Source organism: Ananas comosus, unplaced genomic scaffold (genome assembly GCF_001540865.1).
Source record: "Ananas comosus cultivar F153 unplaced genomic scaffold, ASM154086v1, whole genome shotgun sequence".
Lineage (NCBI taxonomy): Eukaryota > Viridiplantae > Streptophyta > Magnoliopsida > Poales > Bromeliaceae > Ananas > Ananas comosus.
In genome coordinates this window covers 1-12,275 of record NW_017890959.1, presented here as the reverse complement: position 1 = coordinate 12,275, position 12,275 = coordinate 1, and the positions used below count along the sequence as shown (strand labels likewise).

At 39.1% G+C, this 12,275-nt stretch overlaps 1 pseudogene; it reads left to right on the top strand.

Moving 5' to 3' along the window:
* Positions 1–290: 290 nt before the first annotated feature.
* LOC109704475 lies at positions 291–1,707 on the top strand (annotated as a pseudogene).
* Positions 1,708–12,275: the final 10,568 nt, after the last annotated feature.

Below are 12,275 nucleotides of genomic sequence, written 5' to 3'. Positions count from 1 at the left end.
GTCCCTATCCCCCGACCAAATCCTGCCCTCCGTCCTCCATCGATCGAGAATCGCGAGATCAACTCCTCCGTCCTCCTTCGATCTGGCAGAATGGGCAGCCGGGACGGCGGCGCGGGCGGCGCGGCGACCGGCGGGATCAGTAGTGTTTGATGCGGAAAGTTGTGGCGTCGTACGCGTACGTGTTCATCTGGATCATGGCTGAATTCAGCGTGATCGTGTCAACAAGTACATCCTGACCCGAAGTATGTACGGGTGGCCCTTCCCATCTCGCTGAAACGTCCTCATCCACAATGGCCATTCTGCTCGTCGCTGGCCCTTTCGCGCTGGTCCGCGTGCTGCGGCTCGTCGACCCTCCGCAGCGCGCCCCCGATGTCGCGGCGCTGTACCGGGCGTCCGTGGTCCCCCCCATTCCGCCGCGCTGTATCGCGCTCTCGCCTCTGGTTCTCCAACTAACGCCTAACATCTACCTTCCCGATCTCCTTCACAGAATGCTCAAAGGCGCTCATGCCCGTCGCCGTCTACTCCGTCTGGCGTGGCCATTCGGGAAGGAAAGGGACTTCCGGGCCTCCGCCAATGGCCAACATGCTCTCCATCTTCCCTCGGCTCGCCGTCGGCCGAGCCTACGCGAGGCCAAGGTTCGACGCCCCGCCTGCGTCGGCCTTCCACTCGACGCCGCCGGTCGCCTTCGAGGCCACCCGCCTCGTCTCATCTCAGATCCTGCTCACTCCAGCGGCATCTCCCTCAACCCCATCACCTCCCTCTAATCTACGTCGCCCCCTGCTGCTTCCTCTTTCCTCCTCCCTCGCCCTTTGGTATATGCTGGAGTAACTAACTACTAGCTAGCTTAATTCCTTACTTCTTCTAATTCTCCATCTCTTTCTCCTTCGTTATTAATGTTATTAATAAATTAATATGAAATACAACATGTTTTATATACAATAAATAAATACATACAATTATATATCCTTATTAATTAACCGTTCTAATAAATAATATATTATTAGGTACTTCGTGGAGTATCAGCTACCGACGCTCCGCGCGGCGGCGTCGTCGTTCCGGCCGGACGTCGTCGTCTTCGGCACCAACTCCGTCTGCGCGTTCGCGCTGAACCTGGCGGTGTTCCTGCTGGTCGGGAAGACGTCGGCGCTGACGATGAACGTGGCCGGGGTGGTGAAGGACTGGCTGCTGATCGCCTTCTCGTGGTCGGTGATCAAGGACACCGTCACCCCCGTCAACCTCTTCGGCTACGGCATCGCCTTCCTCGGCGTCGCCTACTACAACCACGTCAAGCTGCAGGCCCTCAAGGCCAAGGAGGCCGAGAAGAAGGCCGCCGCTGCCGCCGCCGCCGCCCCGCAGGCTCACCACGACGACGAGGAGGAGGCCGGCGCGCTGCTGCTCCAGGAGAGGGAACCCCAGCGGAAGAACAGCGATTCACAGACCTGATCATGTTAGTTTTGATCTCTGATATATTCTGCATGCCCAAATTTCTTGTTTAATTCATCTCTTCTTAATTCAATGTGAAAGGGAGATCTCGCTTAATTTCTTTCTCTTCAAATTCACTTGATTCATCACAGTTAGATCAGCTCCCTTCTTTCTACAATGAGAATTTGAGATTCACCAGCCAGCTATGTTATCATGACTGTTGGTTATAACTCGGTTGTTACAATTCGTGAATAAATATGATTCGTCTTGGTCATCTCATCAGAATCTGGTATCTATATATATTTCGAGGATTTTCTTGTATCTTTGTTGGATTTCAGTCAGTGTAAAATTGCACCATTAGTCCCTGAACTTGCAGTTTCATTTTGGTCCTCGAACTTTCGAGTTGGACAAAAAGATCTCTAAACTCCCATAAAATAATTTACTTCAAAAAATAAATTATTGGCTACCCACAATTAATGCATCTATAACAAATTTAGGATTAATTTTATATATGTTACTGCAAATATAATGAATTATAAATAAATTTCTATAAAGTTCAACTTTCATATATTATTCCTATAAAAATTCTGATGTTTTCAAATATGTCCATACCGTTACGATCCATTAGAAAAAAAAAATAGATAACCATGGGTAGGATACTTAATCCTAATTAGTTAATGAGGTAAATTAATTTTTTTTTACTTTTCTTAAATTAACAATCAGGACTTTTGGAGGGACATATTTGTGATGGCAAAAAAGTATAAACAGTGTTTTAATGGTAACAAACTAGAAGAATATATTTAAAAATATTAGGACTTTTGTAGGGACACCATATGAAAGTTGAACTTTGTAGGACTATATTTATAATTTACTATATTTGTAGGGACTTGTATAAAATTAATCCAAAAATTTATATATGGTGTATTTGTCAATGATTTAAAAATAAGGTTGAACCGGCCAGTTCCACGCCCACAAGTTGATCGGTTCAATCTTTCGAACTGGATATGTCAAAAAATCACAGTTCATAAAGTGTTTTGATTCGACCTTTTGAAAAGGCTAAGTCAGAAAATCACTAGGAATTGTTCGAACCGATGATTCAACCATGAGCTAGTGAGCCGGTTCGATTAAAATCGAACCGGCTGAATTTTTTAATTAAACTATATTAAAATCTAAGGAATTAAAAATAAGTTGCTGATTTTAAGAAATGAAAATTGAAAACTTATATCTATGTAATTTGTTCTGAAACTTATTATTTCACAACTTAGTATAATATTAGAATAACAATATGTGTACATTTTTTATCTAATAAAAATTTAAAATAATAATTAAATATTAATACCATCGAGATGTTACTCTGTCAACTCGTGGTTGATCCATTAGTTGCACCAGTGATTATTGACCCAATAACATTCCTAGATTGTTATTCGACTTGATATTTTTAAAATATTGGTATTTGTTAACTATTTTTCTCTATTGTTTATTTTACCTCTATCTAGAGGTGTAATGTGGGCTATGCCGAGCCGACACGGCCCACATTTTTCGGGCTGAAACGGGCTAGGGGCCACTCCGGCTAGGCTTGGCTTTAATTTCGGGCCAGACTATGTCGAGCACAGGCAGCATAGCCTCTGGCCCGACAAGGCTCTTCGACCCGGAAGAGACGGGCCGTGCCAAGCAAGGTTGTTTTTCGAGCAGGTATAGTAAAATATTTATTTTTAAAAAAATTTTAAAAATTTTAGTATGAAATTTTAAAATATAAATAATAAATATTTTCATTTAAATTAGTATTTTAATTAAAATATTAAAAAATTATAAAAATAATTATACTAAAGTAATATTTAATTTTAAAAAAAATAAATAAATTTGTATTACTTTTTTTGAAAAAATATAAAATGAGATTGGTTTTGGTCCAATGGACTAAGACCACTCCTCCCAAGGTCTTATACGCAGACGTTGGGAGGAAAGCTCCTAGGGAGGAGAGCTTGTAGGCACACCTTGGCCCTCCTCCTTAGGAGCTCAGACTCCATGGTCCAAGGCAATTGGCTTGGGCCTTGGGTTCCGGGCCATGCTCGTCCGGCAGGCACGGTCTAAGCACCCCGATCGTTCGGTAAGTGTGTAAAGTTATCACATGAAAATTGAAATGCATAATCGAAAAGGTTGAAAAAGCGTGCATATTAAAATTAAAAAAATTCGGAGCTATAAGGTACATTGAAAAAATGCTCAAAAAGCCACCCATGTGCATTTTTTGCTTGATCTCAAATTTAAACGTTTATGCGACAAATTTATGTCATTTGGTGAATCTCTATAAGTCATCTTTGTAATCCGTTATATCTTGATAGCTTTTGAGCTTCAAGATTATTTTTGATGACTTAATTTTGAAATATATATTGATTAAAAAATCTTTTAATATTTTATCTACATCTTGGTGATTTTGTAGTAAAATTCTTAATTTTTATGAAATTATTAAGAATTGAAAGAAATCTATGTGAATTTATCATGTTCATGCTGTCACGCCCCGGATTACCAAGTTTTTCCGGGCACGCCAACAGACCCGCCGTATATATAGGAATTTTTCGTGTATACGAAACGATAGCTGTACTTGTAAGTAATTATAACTACAACCAAATGTATAGAGCTACTAGAACTAAAAACATATATAGAACATAAAAGGTTCACTGTACATACAAAAATCCACCACAACACCTCGCTCCAGCGAGTACACGACACATAAAGTATGTACAGGAAAACAACCCACTACTTCTGACGGGTACTCCGTTAGCACGGCAACCAAGGCTGGTAGGGATATAACTAGCGACTCCCTTACCACGGTCAGAATTAGCAACAGCAGTAACCGCAGACGAAGGCTCTGCATAAAGGTGGCAATAACTGGGTGTGAGAACTACTCCAAACTAGAGTGATTCTCGGTGGGTACCGTCACTGACCTCAACGACCTACACACTAAGTCTATAGTAATGATATACACAGGATAGTAAGAAAAGCTGGAAAGAACTCTACAGCTACATGCCTCTATACTATCGCTATCAAAACCAACTATCTGTAGACATGAACATGCATCACTAGCTACCACTGACCCAATCTCATACGAGTTGCCCAAACGGACCCACCATGCCTATAACCAAGCTATACCGTACACCACCCACGGGGGTGGCCGGTCCACGTAAACCGTCCAAACAGGACTGCTGCGACATCAACGCAAGTCAAAGCCTCTCTTCGGAGCGGCACTCGTGGGCGTGACCTAATTGAGTATGCAAGTGTGTCTCTACCGAGCTCAATCAGGCTCTCACAGGCTATAGTCAATGCAAATGGGTCAAACTGGTCTAACAACCAAATCTCACGTGCCCTTGGCACAATCTGATGCAAGATACAAAAATCTGTGTCCACCATCCGTCCCGGCGGCACCCAGTAGTCCAACACAGACTAACTCAACTATAAAAACTAACTTAGCTCCTCAACGCGAGCGTAAACTCAACCTACACTAATCTGAGTATCCACTATGCACTAACAACGGTGATACAAAAGAGCAACAGCTCTCAAAGCTAAATCTAGTAACTTTTCGAAAAGTGACAGTGTAGGTTTAACTAGTTTTCTCCTAAGTCAAATCCAGATTCAGCATATAAATTTGTCTAAATTGCTAGATCGTGCTCCAAAACTCAGATTGCGTAAAACATGCATTTTCTGAATTTGAGCTACTAATATGAAAACCAAAACAAGAACCACATGCTAACAACTCTACAACTTAGGAGGAAATCCAACGATTTCGGTAAACATCAACCCACCTCGAACGCTCATCCAACGTCGGGTAGAAGTTGAAAGGAGAAACTCTGCGCGCTCGCTCGCCCTCCAACGGTTCAACCGAGATGACCCACGCGCACGAACGGTCCTCCTAGAAAGAATCCACACGAGCTTGACCCTCGACTTCCCAACGAACGGCGTACACAAGCTAGAGAGGGAGAGGGAAAGGAGAAGTATATTGGTTCTCCAAGCTTCTCAGGTAGATAAATAGACTGGGCGTGGTTGGCGACTAAAAAAATACCCCTTACCAACTCACTTCTGCCTCTAGGGTACCGGTACTCAACTTGAATACCGGTACTCAGCCCTCAATCTGCAATCTCGCGTGCTGGGTACCGGTACCAGCCCGATGCAGTACCGATACTCAAGCTCGGTACCGATACTCAACAACAGGTACTGGTACTCAACATCAAGCTGCGCAAACCCGAGAGCATCTAGTTCAAAAATCCCTCTGGGGTACCGGGACTCTTCTTAGATATGGTACTCAACACTGAAATTCTGCACTTTGCAGATTTCAGTGTCAGCTCTCCACTCTCGCACTGTGTCGAGTCCGTTTTGCGTTCAATTCGCGCCAAAACGACTCCGACTTGTCCCGACACTCTCCAAATGTGTCGACAAGCCATTGATACTGAAGTCTCTCAAACAGCTAAACACCAGGGACACTACACATGCACTAATATTGTTTTCACAATGCGATCATCATATTTTGACATTTTATCACATGTAATTTTACAATTGAAAAAGTTTTTAACTTGTTTTTATTGTGTATTATATTCCAATACTTCTATTTTTAGTGTTTTTCTTTTGATAATTTTTGATAAAAAAGGGGAGACGGAGATGACGATATTGAAAATTTAAGAAAAAAAAAATCGAGAGAAAGATTGTGATAGTTTTGAGAGTTGCTAAATAAAACTTAGACGCGTGAACAAAGGGGGAGAGATTTTGATATTTTTATTACTAATATTGTTCGTGCAAAAAGTAATCTTTTTATAGGTTTTTGAAAACTTCAAAACTCCGAGTGTGTTTAAGTCATAGAGTTTGTTTTATGAATCATAAAATTGTAATTTTGATTTTCTTTGGACCTTTCACGGAGATGTTCATTGTTTTGGTGACGGCAATGAATTTTAATTTTTCCTTTTAGCGAGATAAGCATTATGAGCATTTTTATATAATTTTAAATTTTATCACGAAATTGCCAAAGAGGGAGATTGTCACGGATTTTAGTATTGGCATATTTCGTGATGTGTCGTGATGAATAGTTATGGATTGAGTCGGAGTTTTAAAGGTTTGGAAAAGAGAATATGAAGTTTGAAGACTTGAAGACTCATTATTTGAATTCACAATTCTTGGTCAGTTTTTATAAAGTTAGTGGTAATTTATAGATATATACATGTGTTTGGAAGACATTAGAATTGGCAAAAAATGATTAAAAGTTCAAAAACTAAGTTTTTCAAGTTTCAGGATTCGGACCCTGATGCAAGGTCCGAAATCCGTAAGCCTCCTTGGCTTTCACGCAGGGAGGGTCTAGCCCCTGAGGTAAGGTCTGGACTTTGACTCGCCTAGAAACATAAAAGTCCGAACCCAGATATAAGGTCTGGACCCTAACCCGTCGCGAGCTTTCCAAATATGGATTTTTCAATTCTAATCTAATTCTAATGTTTTCTAAACCTATAAATAAAATGTGGAGGTGTCTCCAAAACGTGAAAAAATATAGATTATCGTTTAAAAACCCTAAAAGCTTGTAGGTAGCCTTTTTTGCATATTTTACATCAGCTTCTCTCAAGTTGATTCTTGGTGCCCTAATTCTTAGGCTTAGTTTGGTGTTGAGGTCAATCTAACACTATTAGATAAAATAGAGTTGAGAAAAAGCATATAGGGATATGTTTCTGCGTTCTCCAATGAGACCGCAGAAAATATATCGTAACCTACTAACCGCAATATGCAGAATGCAATATTACGTACGAAAACAAACAGTAATTTTCCATCGTCGTTTCTGACCGTACGTAACGCAATCTCCCCGCAATCCCAAACGAAGCCTTAATGATTTGCTAGAATCAGTTTAAGAATTGTTTAGAGATATCTTCTACAGTTCTTTAATGATTCTTTAAGCAATAAATCATCACCAACGTGATTCTTCTTGCTCCGAACGGAGTGCGCTCGTGGATTCGAGAAGGTATCACGGATTCAACATGTTGAAGGCTTCGTGGATTCGAAATTGAGCGTTTTGTGGATTCGGGACGTGACGTTCATAGATTCGAACGTGGGGCGTGGACAATCCGGTGGTGTGCACGAGCCCATAGAATTAAAAGAGATGTGTGAGTCTGTAAAATCGGTAATCACCTTATATTCTTTTAATTCATATTGGATTGTCATCACATATTAGTCCCGTAAATTTTTTACATCTAATTGAAGTTTTTCACTTAAACCTCTGCGTATCAATTTTATTTTTCTTATTTATTTTTAAAATATTAAAATTTATATTTTTAGCCTATACACCTATTCACCCCCTCTAAACGATTGATAGTATCTAAATAGATTCACAATCTCCTCATAATTTATAGTACAAAAGAGCAACGCCACCTATACATCACCTTTTTGAAGTGTCTGACGACGTCATTATCCAACGACCACCTTTTTATAATGATCTTATCACACTTTCTTTTGTCTCCCCTGAAAATTTAAACCCAAAAGGCTAATTTGAATCCTAGATGGCCACGGTGCTTAACGCATCTGGAGTGCAACCACATGAGCTTGCTCTTTTTCATTCGTTCCAATACTTCTCCTGAACCAAACTGCAGCTTGAAACCCCAGTTTACAAGAGGCTGCGAAGACACTATAGGGCACCACAAAAATATATACAGTCATCAGCGAAAAGTTATCTACATTGCAGCATCAGCACTAGATAGCTTCTTTAATCTTCAAATAAATAGACAAAGAAAGAAATCAAACTCCTGTTTAACAGCACTAATTTCCGACAAGCGAATTTCAATAGCCAGCATGAGAATTTTCTTTCAGAAGGAATCCCAAAACAAAGAACCAACCTCAAAATCATTTTTTGAGAAGTCAGCATTACTTACAAACATTTAATATAAATAAAAGGAGAAGGTAAAACAAGTCCTGCCGACAATTAGTGAAAAACATCATTCATGCCCGTAAAATTACACAGAGAAATTCCAATAAGATGATCACAAAATTTTGATGCTATATGAATGTTTAATAAGACAGGGAAATTGCCAACGGTAATTCAGTCCTTCAGTTTCCTCCATCTATCAGCTGATCTAAATCTTTCTCAGCTTCCGAGATGATCTTCAGCTCTTCCATTAGAGAGTTGAGCTTCTTCATGTCTTCTTCTTGAACACTCTGTGGTGCTTTCTCCTTGTAGCCCGAAGCATTTATCTTCTGAGATAGAATAGACTGTTGCCTGCAAATAGCAACAGAGAAGCATTACGCAACAAAAGTATGCAATATAAGGCCAAAAAAAATGTATCGAAGGACTGATTGGTCCCTGGAGCTTCTACAGGAGTGCAGCTCAAGTAGAACTTTTCGAAAAGGCCAAAAACATAAAAAGTCAAAGCTGCTTCTTTATGGACCCAGAAGCAAGTTTCGACTTTCACAGCCACCCAGAAGCTCCAGAATAGACAGGTTATCAAATATCTAGGGTTCCACATCCGGAAAAGGTAAATCAGTTTTCAATAGCCAGTATGTAGGCAACATCTCAAAGGAACAAGCTAATGCATTCAAATAGTTCTATCCGGCTACATTTCGTTGGGGAATGCCCCGGAACAAGTGGGATATCACCCTACTTATACCCAAACATCTTTACACTATGATGGAACAAGTTGTTCCAGCTAAAGCAGGTTGTTCTAGAACCACCCATTAAGAGTTGTTCCCTATAACCACCCATTAAGAGTTGTTCCCTATAAGGAACTTGGAATAAGGTTGTTCCCCTCTTTATTTTCTTATATAAATTAATAAATAACTGAGTAAATATATTTATATAAATAATATTTCTATCATAATATATTTTTATTAAAATATTATTATATAATATAAATTATATTAATGTGATATACTATTTTATTTACTAAGTTTATTATATATTATTATAATATATTAATATTAATGTGATATATTTATTAAGTTTATTATACATTATTATAATATTTTAATATATATATTAAATATTATTTTTTAAAGTTGCATTAAAATTACATATACATAATGAATACAATTTAAAATTTATACTATATTTTCTAGTAAGCATAATTTCTATTATTATAATAATATATGTAGCACTGTAAAGCATATAAATTAAAATGTGTATTATATAACATAAATAGTACAATATAATATTATATACTATTACATGAAATATAGATAGTATAGAAACATTATATGAAAATTTTAGTTTTATATCATACAATTTATATTATATTTAGATTAAATATAAAAGTCTGAATTTTTAATGTACATTATGTATATTATTATTCTATAGAAAATATTGGGTGCTCTTAAATTTTTAAATATATATAGACACTGTTCTTGACTTCCTATGCAAATGCTATTAAGGGTATCCTCGAGAATATTCTTGAATGCATCCAAATGCAAATTTATAGTCGTTTTAGCTTATACTATGATATCTGTTATTCTCAGAGACAATAAAAGTTACTCTCCAGAATTTACTAAATGCAGTCTCTGAAAATATATTGACTACTTGTTACGATATATTTAGTATATGTTACGCTATATTTAGTATCTTATGGTATATTAGGATACTGTATATTATTATCATATATATAGAGTATGATTATATAGTATGTAATTCTAGTTAAATTCTAGTTATAGTATTACTATAGTTGACAATGTTACTATAGTAGACCTATCTCTTGTACTATATATTTTCATCAATTCAACTCAGAAGGGTATACTTTTTTGCCCTTCTTACATGGTATCAGAGCAGGAATCCTAATTTAATAATATCGATACATAGCCACCATCCACCACAACTCTCACCTTCTTCCATAGGTGTTCTTTTCCTTTTGGTATTCTATCTCCCCTTATCCTTGGCCCTCTATCTCCCTGTTACAATACTGCTACAGTAACAGGGTTATAGTACTAATGCTACAGCACCAGCACTACAGTATTGCTACAGTATCAATGCTACAGCACTTCTGCTACAGTAATTTCAGCCTCTTTGTGATTCTTTTTTGCTCTTCTGGTGCCGCTCGAACTATCCTAGTGCCGCTCGCTAGTTGCTCGTGTTGCTCGGTCCTTTCCCTAGTGCTGCCATTCTTGTTTGGTGCTAAGTGGTTCCTCTCTTGTGCGCTGGGTACAGCTAGTTTGGTAGAAACCAAGTACTTCATTTTTCTCGTCCGCTACATTCCAATTTATCTTTCTTTCATATCTAGTGGTGGATCTTTCTCTTAAGGTGGCGAATATATCTTCTTCTACCTCAAATTTGCCAATTGTTAATATCAAAACTCTCATACCACTAGAACTTACTGAGTCCACATATCTTGTGTGTGCCTTCTCAGACTATCGAAACTAGTCTGACGAAACTAGTGTTGTGCCTTCTCAAACTAGTATTTGGTGGTACATCACATGTTGACGAAACTAGTATTGTGCCTTCTCGGACTATCGATACTGCTGATAAGAAGGGGTTTATAAATCCCAAATATTTAAGTTGGAAAAGGAAAGATACCACTATACTTTCATGCATTAATCCTACTTTATCCCTTAGCATATTACAAGTGATCATTTCTAGCTCACATAAAACTGCATATGATGCTTGGAGAACCATTAAGGCATATTTTCTTGATAAGATTGCTTCTACGGCTTTCTATAAAGTTTGAATTGCAGAGCATCAAGAAAGGCTCAATGAGCATGAGTGATTACATGCAAAAGACCAGGTCGATTGGCATCTCTTCAGGTGATTGGTGTAAATGAGACAGATCATAATTTGGTCATGATTGTTCTTCTAGGGCTACCAGAAGAATATCGAGGTTTTGTTAGTGCTCTAAACACAAAGAAATAAGCCCACTTTTGAATGCAAAAAGAAACGGAAGTCCAACGTCGTACTAGTGTAACGACGTCCTCTGCTATTCCCACTATTGACGATGAAGCTCTTTATGCCAATCGTGGATGCGATAATCGTGGAGGCCGTGAAGGTAGATATCGTGGAGGCCGAGGACAGCGTGATAGACACAACTCTGGTCGGGGATCTCCTGGAACCTATTCACACCCTCAACCTAATAATCCTTAACAACCTTATACTCTGAATCACCAACCTTACATTCCAAAGTCTGGCAAACTAGCACACAATGTCAAATCTGTGGCAAGTTCAATCATTCTGCCCTCCAGTGCAGACAACGCTTCAATCATTCCTTTATTACAGATGATGTTCCTCAAACTTTTGCTGCTATAAACCTTCATAAAGCAGGTAAGGAAGTATGGTATCCAGACACTGGAGCATCTAATCATATGACCGCACATTATGATATTCTCTCCTCCTCTAAACCTTATAGTGGGCACGAAAAAATTTTTATTGGCAATGAAAATTTACTTGATATTACTCAAACAGGTTAGTAATGAGAATGATGCCACTCCTGCTGGTCAAACTGAACTCCGAGTCTATACCAGACGACACACCAGCAGGCCTGCTGCTGCTTCACCTCCCCCTATTGATCTGCTACCTTCCACCTCTGATCATCCACCTTCCCCTTAGCCTACTGCAGTATCCCCTCCTTCCCCTTTTGAACCTCCGTTGTCGGCCAAAACACACTCTATGCTCACTCGGTCCATGACTAAGGGTTCAGCTACGTCTTCCTCCTTCCTCGCTTTTGCGCGTTCTATTCTTCCTATTGCGCCTACCTTTTTTCATGAAGCTTCTCAAGATGCAGATTGGCGTGCAGCCATGGCTGAAGAATTTGATGCATTATTGACCAATACTACTTGGGATCTTGTTCCTCCTCCCTCTTCTGTTAATCTTATTGGCTGCAAGTGGGTATATAAAGTGAAGCAAAAGGCGAATGGTTCTCTTAAGCGTC